This window comes from Melozone crissalis, unplaced genomic scaffold, assembly GCF_028551555.1.
Source record: "Melozone crissalis strain CALT ecotype California unplaced genomic scaffold, PUWL_Pcris_2 ptg000023l_1, whole genome shotgun sequence".
Lineage (NCBI taxonomy): Eukaryota > Metazoa > Chordata > Aves > Passeriformes > Passerellidae > Melozone > Melozone crissalis.
The window spans coordinates 12,049,041-12,062,108 of NW_026535801.1; positions in this window are offsets into that span (position 1 = coordinate 12,049,041).

The following is a 13,068-nucleotide window of genomic DNA, read 5'->3' on the forward strand; positions in this document are numbered from 1 at the left end:
ATTGACACAACAGGAAATTACTTCTGTTTTTCAAATGCTTGAAAATACATGCTCAGTGTGAGCCAGATGCTGGCTACAAAGGCATCTGAATTCACAACAAGCAGCTTGTCACAGCCACATAACTGGCACATCTCCAAGCAGCTTTCACTCCTCTCACAGATGCCCCATTTCTCAGACTAAGTTTGGCTACATCATAGTCAAATCTGAACTTCTTGGATGGTTTTTTGCTGCTTCTGATTGGTGCCTCCCCTCCTTGCTGGACTTTCAGCCTAGATGTCTACATGTCACTTTCCTTGGGAATGTGGTTGCAGAGCTCAATTCTGTCCCTCTTACCATGAATCAGCAATCCCAACAAGTACATCTGGCCAGCTTATCCAGCTCTTATCCCTGCACCTGGGCCCTGCTGGGACCCTGGATTGCCCTGCCAGCTGGGGAGAGGCAGTGCATGAGCAAAGTGGTCAACATGTGCACGTGCATTTATGCCCATCCCAGGCCCAAGCCCTCACTGTCAGCAAAGGAAAGGCTTTTCTTTTGAGAACATTTTGTGATCTGCCAAGAGAGACGACAGAGAAAGTTCATGAAATTGCTGTATTAGCGGTCATTATAATGGGATTGTGTGATATCACAGGTGACTGATCATTTTCCTCTGATCAAGATAACTGTTGTGCTGAGTGGATATGAGAAAAGTACCTCCCAAATTGTGTCCACCTTTTATCCATCTCCCAATCCTCTCTGTGTGCTCAGAAAGTGCATTGCAGGTAGTGAGCAGGGAACAGCTAATCCCCTCACTTTGTAGTGGTTCAGACCAAATCCACTCTCTTGCCCTGTATCACCTCCCCTAAAGCAGCTGCACCCACACCAGAGCTGTTTTCACCAGCTGCTCTCTCTGGTCCCTGTGCTTTGCCTGCCAAGCTGGTAATACACTGTGTTCACAAAAAAAGCTGGTAGATATGGAGCAGGATTGAGGAATAACATTTCATCAAGAAGATTCATTCATCCTAGGCTATTTAGGATCTGAAATTGGCACCAGTGATTCCTCAAAAGATAGATTGCAGAGCTGCAGACAACAGGGTGAAAAAAAAATTGAGAGGTCATCTAATCCCATCCCATCTCCAACGGGCCATCTGTGGCACATTTGTCTGACCTGTTCTCAAAAGCCTTCGAAGACCAAGTGCCTGTGATCGATCTCTCAGGGAGCTTGCAGAGTGACAATCCCCAGGACGTGGAAAGAGGCATCTGTGGCTCCTTGCTGGCAGCGCAGCTGCACTGCACAGCTCCCACTCGTGTCTCCACAGGCTGCCAAGCGCTATCTGGCACTGTGAGGAAGCTGGCTGCTACATTTCCCAGTGCCAGCTTCGTACAAAAGCAAAGAATCCCCTTTGGAACAAATCCTCTCACACAGACAAGCGCTCTGAAGACTTTTTTCTGGCTCCCAAGAGAGTCGCTGCTGAGCCTGGAGCATATTGTAGCATGTGGGAGGATTTCGCCCCATCCTAAGCTTCCTCATAATTTCTGTGTCAATTTCAATACATCAAATTAGGGATTTCTAGCAAAGCTGGATGGAAGAAAAAAGCACTAATTCACACTTTCCTGAACAAAGAGTTACTGGCCAAGAGTTATGCATTAAATATCATCTTTTTAAAATTTCATTTTGTAGGTTCTTCCTCCCTCACACCAACCCACCAGTGCCTGAAGAAGGAACCTCCGTATTTTTTCCAGTCTTTGCACACTGTCTTATTATCTGCATAATTCCATTAGGATATTGAAAAACAAGGCTGCAGCCACTTCCAGCTGATTTTTCCATAAAAGCAAATTGCTGTTTAATGTTTTCAGTCTTCTTGCTCTGCAGTGTATCAGATGATGACTAGGCTGCTTTTTGCTAATCTGAGCAACTAAACTTAATTGTCACTCAGAAGTAAATTCTTCTGTAACACTTCCTTCCCCTTCTGTCATCCTAGGTTTCTCATCAAACTAAAATAGCTTGTACATGGTGATTTGTTTCCTTTTAAATGATGCTGATTAAAACAAAATCCCAGTCTGGTACATACAACTTGGCAATGGCAAACTAAGAGTAGCTGTGTTCTTCTAAACATGGACTATAACAGGAGTGAAGAACAGAAGCATTTTTACCCTTTATTCCTCTCAGCTGCATTTTTTGGTCAATTTTATACATATATATTTAAACACACAAACATATATATATATATATATATATATATATATATATATATATATATGTAAAAGGCTGCACACTTCTTTCATAGCTTCTTCCCTTTTAAAGCAGCAGAGTCAATCTTGCAGATTCTCCACTATTAATTGTTTATAATGCATGTGTCTGAAGGAAACACTTACAATGGTATCTCAGCAAACATTTCATATTATTTATATGAGTAAGTGCTCTAGGAAGTTTGTATGAGCTGTTCCCTCATGGCTGCAATAAGCCTACTTCATACTTACCAATACTCTACTGCCTTGGGACTCAGGGCAGTAGACATACATTTTAAAGTTACATAAGATCAATTTTTTATGCCATTGAAGGGGATTGGCTTTGTAATTAAATTTATTTTCAGTTGTCTTTTTTAATTGTTAATCTAGAATGCTACTTAGCTAGCATTTGCATCTGGAAGCTGAGGTATTACAGGGTATTATAATATGGTATGTGGGAGCTATGTTAAAATATATTTTCTAAGAAAACTAAACATCATAATTTATGGGTAATTACAAAAAAATGTTTTATAATCAAAAGGGCTCAAGAGAAGAGGAATTCTCTGTCTCCCAAATTTTTATCTGTTGATGGAAAGAGAATTCATTAAGGTAGAAATAATATCCATAAGTAAGGAATAGATATGTCTCTATCTCTTCTGAGTGTGAGCACTGAATATAATATGAACTCAGTAATATTAAAAGAACAGAAGATGTGATGACTACATTATGCATGAACCTGGTATAGTTTGCTCCTTTAGACTTAGTCAGCTTACTTGTGCTTTTTCATTCCTCTTACTGCAGAGATCAGAGAGCAAAAGATTCCCTTGGCAGAGAAGCTAAATTGGATAATAATATATTAAGGGTAATAGGAAAGTGGAAGGAAAGAGGGAGGGTTTTCACCCAGCAGCCTCCAAAGATCATTAATGGGAAGTTAACACTGCAAATGCCAGTTGGCTTTCCCAATTCTATTTTTTAAGTGTGCCAATGGAGCAAACAGCACAAGAAAATCTCTGGGGTCAATGAATTGATTTCCCTGCCAGGTAGGAATCATTCCCAAGAAAATGTTTGCTACTATCATATTTTGTTAGCTTAGAAAGTCCCAAGAAATATTTCCCTTGAAATAGCAAAAACCATATTCTGCTCTGATGAAATGTATCTTTTTAATATTTATATCTCCCCGAGTGATGATCTCCCCACATCAGGGACAGGATGGTAGGTACACAGACTGCTGCCAGCTCCTTTCCTTTCCTACTCAGGAAAGCATTCTTATTCAGAGCAGCACTTAAGTAAATGTTTAAGTGCTTTGTTGAATTTGAACCAAAATTGTCACTCTCTAGGTGATATATATTTGGCTTTTTAAAACTCTATATTTTTTTCCCTGCTGTTCTTCCAGTTTATTTGTTTTGTTTTACTTTTTGGCTTTTTTGTTGTTGTTTTTTTTTTTCCCATGTTGCCCATCTCTAAGGCTTCTCTCTTTTTTTTTTTTTTTTTGTTATCAGCATTCTGGTGAATGTGTTTCAAGAACCAGAAGAATTGTGGTCACCACGCTCATATCCACCCACTTAATTAAAACAGTTCAAAGTTTAATTAGGTCACTTCTTGCTTTCAGCCAAAAATTAAGCCAGTAAAAGCATGACTTTGAAGCATCTCTTATTGATACATTCCACCCTCTAAGAGTTATGTCGAGACATGGAGAGCTAAAGCAAGAACAACTTTTACAAGCCTTCTCCTTGGTTATTTAGACTTCAGAAATCCTGACTTTTTTGCATCCAAGCAACTTTTCTAAAGCGGTTCCTTGGCAGAAGTGAGAATCTCAAAACCATCCGTCATTCTGAAGCTATAATTTACAAAGACACAGTATTAGATCCTCAAAAGGAGGAAGTCAGCTGCACATTGAAAGCTTTGGAAACCTGTCTCAAGCATGACAATTAGCAGGCTAATGCTGCACTGTTCACTGTCAAAGTGGAGCCAGGCTCCACGTGTGTCTCCAGCGCCAATGTTTGCAGTGCTGGAAAGAACTGTGTAATTGCAGCACAGATGTATCCTCAATAACATGGATTATTCACCAGCCTCCAACACACAGCTTTTACAACAGTATATGGAAATTGTTAGGGATTATATATAAAGATACTAATCACTAACAGCACCTGCTGAGGTCCTATGACAAAACCCCACTTGCAACAAGGTTTTCAGAAAGGTCTCACCATCTAATTACACACAGGCTTCTGTATGTAAGCAGCAATCCTTGCTGGGAAAAGGAGATGAAGATTCTCTGTTGGCTTCCTATCTGCTGTTCCCAGAGCTGAGCAGGTTTGCAGCAACACACCCCAAAGTTTTCTATTCACTAGAGAATCCACGTGAAATTAACACAGCACACAAAAATAACCTGAACTATCCCTTCAGAAATAAAACCTTGGAAATGAGAACTGGACACTTCAAATCAATTTGACCTGCACAAATAAGTGTCTTTTTAGACAGTAATAGGGTGCCTAGACTCTCATTTCAGCTGTGGAAACTCCAGGGAGCAGTGAGTTCATAAATCTGTAATGCACATGCAGGCTGCATTTGAAGTTTCATTGGGAGAAAGAAAATGACCAGATTGTGAATTTTTTTGTTTTAAACAAAGCCAAAGCACAGATGTGCTGTGCATATCTGCATAGAGAGGGGTGGCTGGGCATCACACACCAGGTAAGAGACCAGTATAGCGGCTGTAATGTGTTTAACCAAGTTGCCCAATAAATTGCTTGTAATTGAAATAAAAGAAAGCAGTATGAAGGATTTTCTGTGTCTAAGTAAGGATGGTGGCTCAGAGTAGGATCCACTCCTGACTGGTAAGAACCATAAGCTTTTCAGCCTTTCTGACTGGAAAATTTGTTAAAATAGTGGTACACAATTCCTATGACAATGATTATACAAAATAGTATAATAAATCCTATTAGGCAAAAAAGCCAAGGTGTTCTGTTTCTGAAATACATTTTAGTTTAGTGAATAAGAAAAGTGATCTTTTGTTTCCAACAACCTGGTGGAAATAAACTGGATTTGAATTAGAAAAGAAGTATGATGAAATTAAAGCTAAACAAATAACAATGCCTTAACAAAACTAGCTGAAGTATTTTCTTAAAAAAGTGTTTTCACTTTTTAATTGTAAATTGAATTAAGGTGCCTATAGTTATTATATAAAGAACATAATGACAGGAAAATATTCAGCTGGAGAAGTGTTTTAGGACTCAGCTGGGATATATTCTTACAGCCCATGGAGCAGAAACATTTCTTACTAGAAAGAAGGAAGATTTCTTGCTGATACACAATTTATAGAACCACAGAAAGGCCTGGGTTGGAAGGGACCTGAAATATCAGCTAGTTCCAACCCCCAGTCACTCCCCTTCTGTGTCACTTCCTCTTCCACAAAAATTGTAGCTGGCAAGTATTTTCCAGCTGGCCATCAGACCTTCTCTTTCACAGCTTCCTTACTTTCATAAGCCACAAAAGCAGGCTCTCTATTGTCTTAATTCACAAAGGTTTTAACAAGTCAGGCCTAAAGAGAAAAGAAAGGCAGGGAGGACATCATCTTGGGCTTACCAAGCTGCAGTCTGCTCACTCATCCTTCCCCAGTTCCATGCTGCTCTCTATCTGATAAACTTTGCTTTGTGAAAGAGATAGGAAAATCAGATAAATCTCTCAGAAGAGAGGCTGAGCACACTTTGTGTCTTTTGCAGGCACCAGCTTGTAAGTATTCACACTCCAAGCCTAAATATTTGCTTCTCCATAATGGCATCTTAGCCAGATTTACAAAGCCAGGGGAGCAGCTCCTGTTTCATTAAACACTGTGTCCTTTCCTTTCTCACAATAATCTCTCCAGACTGTATTGATTCAGACAACACAATTAGTGCTGACTCAGATTAAATACAGTTTCAAAACCCACTTTTTTTCTCATGGCAAAAAAGCAAACTGAAGACCCTTATCATTTGTACTGTAGCAACATAAAAATAGAAAAGAAGATTCTGCAAATGCGTATGGAACCTTTACAGTTTATGTGAATCAAATATGAACCTGAAGTAAAGTCCTTTGGGCATCTGATAATGTGTACAGTAATTTCCAGAAATATAGAAATAATTGATTTATGTTGCTTCAGAGAAGGGTCCTTGGAGCAAGGACCATTTACCCTTAGGGGTTCAGAACTGCTTAGTCAGACAACCAAGTGGAAGCAGAAGTCACATTTAAACTCTGTACCCAGCAATTAAAATGAGCTATGTTTTCTGACACCTTTTGACTTCTTGGGAATAAAAACCCCCACAACAACAAAAACCCCAAACTCAGGGAAAAAACCCAACAAATGCAACAAAACAAATAAAAACAAAGGACCACACACCCCCAAACCCCTCCAGAGCTAGAAGTCTATTATCTCACTTGCGTGGATGGAAGCTCCCCACCTCATGGATTTACTGACTTTAATATCTTACCACAAATGCCTACTGAAAAATAATAGGCCTTTTTCTGAGGGCTCTGTCCTGTTGCCTGTTTTTCTGCTGCCATCCTGACAGGATTATCTGTGCCCTTTAGCTTTGTTTCTGCTAAAATATAAAGACCTCGTGAGAGCAGGGCTCCCCTGGAAGCTGCAGTCACTGTCGGTTGTCGTGTTCTCGCTTGGATGATTTCTGCCACCGAGCACAAACACTGGCCAAAAGCAGCCTCCACAAAAAGGAACACTAGCCACAAAAATGACACCTTCTAGCAGGAATGACATGTACTTAGCACTGCAGCCTGGCCTGCCAAGCCTCTGGTGCTGGGAGCTCAGCTAGCAGGTCTCCCTGCGCTACCAGCACGGGCATTTTTCCTGTCAGGATTTCACGGCTTTCCCAGCTGAAGGGTACGAATGGTTTTCTGCTTCTCCTTCTCTCCACTACAAATCAGCCTATTTTAATTTGTGCAATTCTGATTTTTTCTCAGTGGCTTGTCATCACGTTGTCTTTAGAATATTTGAGAAACATTAATGAAACACAAAAATGCACCAATTTGTGAAAATAATAAGCATTTCACTTAGAAGGAAGGGAGTACGTTTATACTGGTAGAGATGCAGACAGACATCAGTCATTATCCTAGCTACCACTTCACCCAAACTGTGGTCTCCTTGCATAAAAAAAAACATGGAAGATTCACCATCAGATTCATTATAACATGTCCAAAGACATATTTTCATCTCCTCTGAAGGGTCTTTCTCCATTTAACCTCTTGTTCAGCCATTCAGGAAGAAGTAGTGCAACCTTGCAGAGTTTGGAAGTTATGGGGCAAGGACATCAGTGTGCTGTGTATGCCCAAAGAAATTGCTGGAGAACATTTAAATGTTGTTCTAGCTAAATTACAGCTCAATTAAAAAAAAATGCACATAGAAAGGAAGGAAAAGGCTGTACCAACTACCCAGACAGGGTAGCAGATGGGAAAGAACAGAGCCTCTACAAGGTCATACAGAGCAGGTGGCTGCTTGTTTATAGACTCCTATTTTCAGGAGAATATGTATTTTGCAGTGTGAATTATGAAATATCCCCTATTTATTATAAAGGAGGACTAGAACATCTCATCTCCCCAATAATGTTTCATAGAGGAACCTGTGCTTAGGTTTCAGATAGGAAATGAGTCTTTCAATTTCTGTGTTCCTCAAAAGAATCTTAAAAGAAAGGCGCAAGCCTGCAAATCTCCCATATCTGGAGAGATTTTCTCACCACTGTGCTGTTGGCCTTCCCCATGTCCCAAACCCACACACATCCACTGCCAGAAACCAAGCTATTACAAACAGGAGGTTCATGAACCTGAAGCCAAAGTCTTTAAATCAGACTTGAAAATTCATCAAGTATACAGATTAATTCCTTATTAGTGTTAAAATCAGTACATCACTAATGACTCGAGCAGAACAACTTGTATTGCCACTAGTTTAAATTTTTATCATTTTGGGGCCAAAACAAACCAATATGTAGGTGTGTTTATCTCTTCCATTACGTGGCTAGTTGAAGTGCCCCAGGAATCCCCCACCAGGGATGAATCCAGCAGAATGTATTTCAGTGCATCTTGAAAAACTGCTTCATGAAAGTTAAAGTAACCCAATCACAGTGATCAATCCACACCCAGCTCAAATGCCAACTGTTTTGACACAGACCAATATTTTTTGTCTGAGAGCCAGCGCAGAAGCTTTAAATGTTGCAGTATTTGCAGTATTTGTTATATATAACAAGAGAATTATTGCACAAGTAATGTCCATGATGAACAAAAACAGAACGTAGCTGCCATATCACTGGATTTCTCTAACACACATTGATGGAACAATCAATAGGTTATTTTTCAATTTTCCTAATAAAATATTTAATGCACGAGCAATATAGACAAAATTTAAACTCAACACTAAACTGAGCTGCCAAATGGAAAGAAAACCACTGGACATGTGCTACATGATTGTACGTGTGCTGCTGCTGCTGTTCACAGAATGGAGCTCCACTATCTGAACACAGCAGTCCTCCCTTGTCCTTCACTGACTTGGAGCCAAGTGCCTGGTTCTCAAAATACTCATTATTCAAAGGCCTCCATATCCAAATACTGTTGAGAAAATTAAGACAGCAAGACTACAAAAGCAGGATTTATTCTGCTCAGGTCCAAGCTGTGTAGAGGAGCAGAGAGTTCCTCATACCCACTGTCAAAGAGAGCCTTCTTTCCTTTCATCAGCCCATTTTTCACTTCTCACCACCCCCAAACTGGCATTTCCTATCCACAGGCATGGATACATAGCCTGCTTTACCTTCTCATTCATATTGTCTTAAAGGGATGCTCTTTAAGATTATCACTCATCTCTGGCTCCCTTTAAGGATAAATCCTCCCAGCTGACGTAAACCCACACAACTTCACTGAAATCAGAGAGCCTTAATCAGTTTAATCAGATGAGGAACTTACACTTTCTGCCTATTTCTTCTGCTTTGTCCAGAGAATTCATGCCTTTTAAAGGGATGGATCTACCCTGTTTTCTTTCATTCTATTTCTTAAGGAGCCTCCCAGTTCTTCTTGTCACTGTTAGTTTTTCATTTATCTCAAAATGTCTTCTCTAAAGTCTGTTCATTTAATTCAATCTTCTATTCTACCAATATTAAAAAAAAATTAAAAATTCTGAATTATGCAATCAATTTCTCTATTTTTAAATTTTGCTATATTAATAAATTATCATAAACACACTGTAGGAATTATATGTATAAAATTACCTCTTAAACAAAACGGAATATAGCCTGTATTCAATGTTTCCTTTTAGGAGTATTGGAGGAAGGAGAAAGGCTGCTTCTTTCTTAATGTGGGTGGTAGAACTGAAAGAAAATGAGAACTCCAATCTGGAAGAAAAACTTGTTTGCCATCCTGAATGAACACTCATGCTACCAGCAGTTATTTTTACCTAGCCCATCGCTTTGTGGCTGGGAGAGGCTAACAAAATCTCCTGAGAATCTGGGATTTGGGAGACAGGGGCTCCATGCTGAAACATTTCAATACCCTGCATCCTACAGAACAGATCATGGAATATAAGCTACACTCCCTTCTGTGCCTCTGTCAGAGGTAGAGCGGCAGCCTGTCAAGCCAGCACGCTGCAGAACACTTTTACAACCAGGAGCAAATGTAGTTGCACATGCTGGTGCACCCCGGGCGGGGAGCCAGGGGAGCATCCCCTGGCACACGCACGCCGGGAAGCGCGGCATTGACACGTGGCTCAGCGCTCATCTGGAAACACGCCCCAGCAACTCCTGCTGGGCACCAGCGCTCAAACACTTTCAGATGTAGTTTCTGGAAATGCTGTTGTTTCAGTAAATAGTGTGAATTGAGCGCTGTTATTTCCTAAACCACAGGAAACGGTGCCTTTTTAAGGCTTGGAGCTTAAGCTGGCACAACTACATTATGTAAAGATAACATTTTTAAGGATGGGGGCTTTTTGCCTGAAGTTTTTCAAGGCACAGCAAATTTTTAATTATGATGGAAGGGTCTCTGTATCAGGAACCACACAATCATAAAAAGTAAAACCTCTGAAAGTTATTTCAGTACACTGTGCTCTTCAGCTGATGCCAAACGTTTGCAGACTGTGGATTTAGAATTTGACCTCCCAGAAAAACCAGCAGAGGTCAAAGCTGTTATTCACAGGGCCCCAGTGACCAGTGGCTAGCACAGCAAGGCAAGTCAGGCAGGGATAAGGATAAAAAGCAGTTCTCTCTCTCTTCTCTATCTGCCTGGAGGGAACGAAGACACCTACTTTTGCAGCTCCAATGTTCAAATCCTTTTTGCTTTCATGTGGTTACTGTGAATGTTCTCTGGAGTATTAAATGAGAGGAAGGCATTACAATTTTTAACTTTGATGCTCTATTAAGATGAATATGTACCTAATTAGCTGAGAAATTACCATTGCTGCTTTTTTTTTGTGTGCTGCTGTACAAGAGTAGCTAATCAGGACAGGGGCATGCTCTTTGTGTTCCTAACCCAACAGCAATGAAAGTTAGAAGATCATATTCAAACAAATGTTTAATGCAGCAAAAACAAAGGCAATAATAGCTTCTACTATGAAAGGAGGAGTACAAGGGCATTTCTTTTTTATTTTACTTTTTTTTTTATTATTATTTTAAGAGCTACAGTAACTATCTCTTGCAGTTCAGATGTTGTTTGGCATAAAACTTGAGGGATATTATTTGTAAACCAGCTATGGCAATCAAAATTGTAAACATTTAAATGTCCTAAGACAAACAGCAACAAAAATAACCATCACAACTGAATCCACTGATTATTCTGGGAGAAAAAAAAAGTTTTAAGTTAATAGCAGCATTTGAACTCTACTGAAGCTCCTTAATGCAGTGAGTTAATCCTGTTGGAATTTGAAATATGTCCTTATTTCTCAGGTCAGGCCCCCTAAGAAGGAAGCTGTATCTAATGACAACATGAGAAGACAAAGCCAATTATATTCCAGCATTATTGACTAATATTTCCTACTTGTCAGCTGGAGTGTGGCAAGCCTTATTCATATGTGATCATGGATACGAATCTCTGTTTCCCCCTAAGGGAAATCTTGCAACAAACAGTTGACAGAGCAACAAACAATTTCCAAAGTAACAAATTAAAAATCTAATAAATATGATGAAAAAGAAAGAATGTGAGAATTTAGGCATTTTTTTTAGTGCCTAAAACAAAACACAAGTTCTCCTTCCTATCAAAGATACCTTGGTGGAAAGGTACTACTGAAATAATGAAGAGAGCACCACCACCCTGACATCTTGCCCAGGTTGATGTCCTGGAAGATTTCAGTCCCCTGTGAGTCCCACAAATGTTTTACCACGTAACTCAGGTGGTGTAAAGGCCTGAACTCAGTAACAGCTCTGAAGTCCTTGCACAGCTGAAAAGCAGAAGTTTGAGTAATTGCAGCTCCTCTGGCAGGCACAATGGGCCAGGAGCTCTCTGAACCAAACCTTTATAATGGTCACACTACATTCCTGTAAATAAACCACAGGGAAGTATGCTCCCTCTTCCCTCTGCTCCTGCAAGCATTCATTTCCAGTGCTTTCAAAAGGCAAGATGGTGCTTGCTTGGGAGTTCTTCTGTGTTTTAGTAAAGAAGATGTTGCTCTTCTTATGTGCCACATTTAGCCTATGGCAGAGGTGACATAAGAAAAAATTTCCTAAAGTCTCCTTTTAAAAAAATCATCAAAGTCCCAGAAGATCTGGTAACATTATAGAGAAAATAACAGTAAGGATGATTCATCCCTGGTTCTCTTTGATGCTGTTTTGCTTGTAGAAGATGCACTCCAACATTTTTCAAGAGTATTTTCCCTTTGATAGAAGTATTACTGCAAAATGTGGTCCAGAGGATTATGTTTTTAGGTCATGCTAGGCCCTCAGTTCTTCAGTGACATTTGTGCCAGCCCTGTAATTGTAGTTTGAATTTTGGCCACCCTCAGTAATGACTCTGGCCTGGGACTACCCTGCTGTACATGTAGCCACAGCACAGCCTCGTGGTGGGGTTGCCTGGGGAGAGACTTTAAAGGACAACATTTTAACCCAGGTGCTTGGAAACAGCACCCTGAGCCCTCCTTCCACACAGCAAAGGAGCAAAGCAAGCTCTGCTCATTTTGGGCTCCTGAATTCCCCTCACACCGACTTCTGCTGCTACAGCAGCACTCAAAAGGAATCTCACAGGGAATCTGAACAGAGGGAACAATTTTCTAAAGAGAAAATGTCACACAGAAGGAACAAGCAAGGAGGAAGTGTCATTTTAGGGTTGTATTTAAGCTGTGATTCCACTTTGAAGGCAAGACCTGGTAGAATCTCACTTTCCCACAAGTAATTTGCATCCTCCGTGCACTCAGTCACATCAACTGGCTGCACAGAAAAATTAAGTGTGATTACTACTTAATTATCATGAGATCTGTGCAGCCAGGGATCAGCAATAATCCCACCTGATGCATCAAAAATACCTATTAGGATTGAAGGGTCAGGAATGATTTTTAAGGGGAATAATAATAATAATTAAAAATGAAAGAGGTGCATTTCAGATAATAAAAGTCTTATTTTTTGTGATTAAATCGCATCTCTTCCTTTCCCCAGTTAATGGCAAAGTAGAGCAAGGCTAGAAGTAATAGAAAAAGGAAAGAGAATCCAAAGTCTGAGGCTCTTCAGGATGTACTTAGAAGCAGTAAGGTTCAAGTGAAACATGGAGAATTTTCACATTTTATCTTTTGTCTAAGCACACATTATTTTAATATAGCGTTTCAGTGAGCATAAATTTAGGTTCCAGCATGCATGGCTGCTGAGGAGCATGCCACAGTCACAGCTATAATCTGCTTCATAGAGGTATTGCTACAGGTGGCAG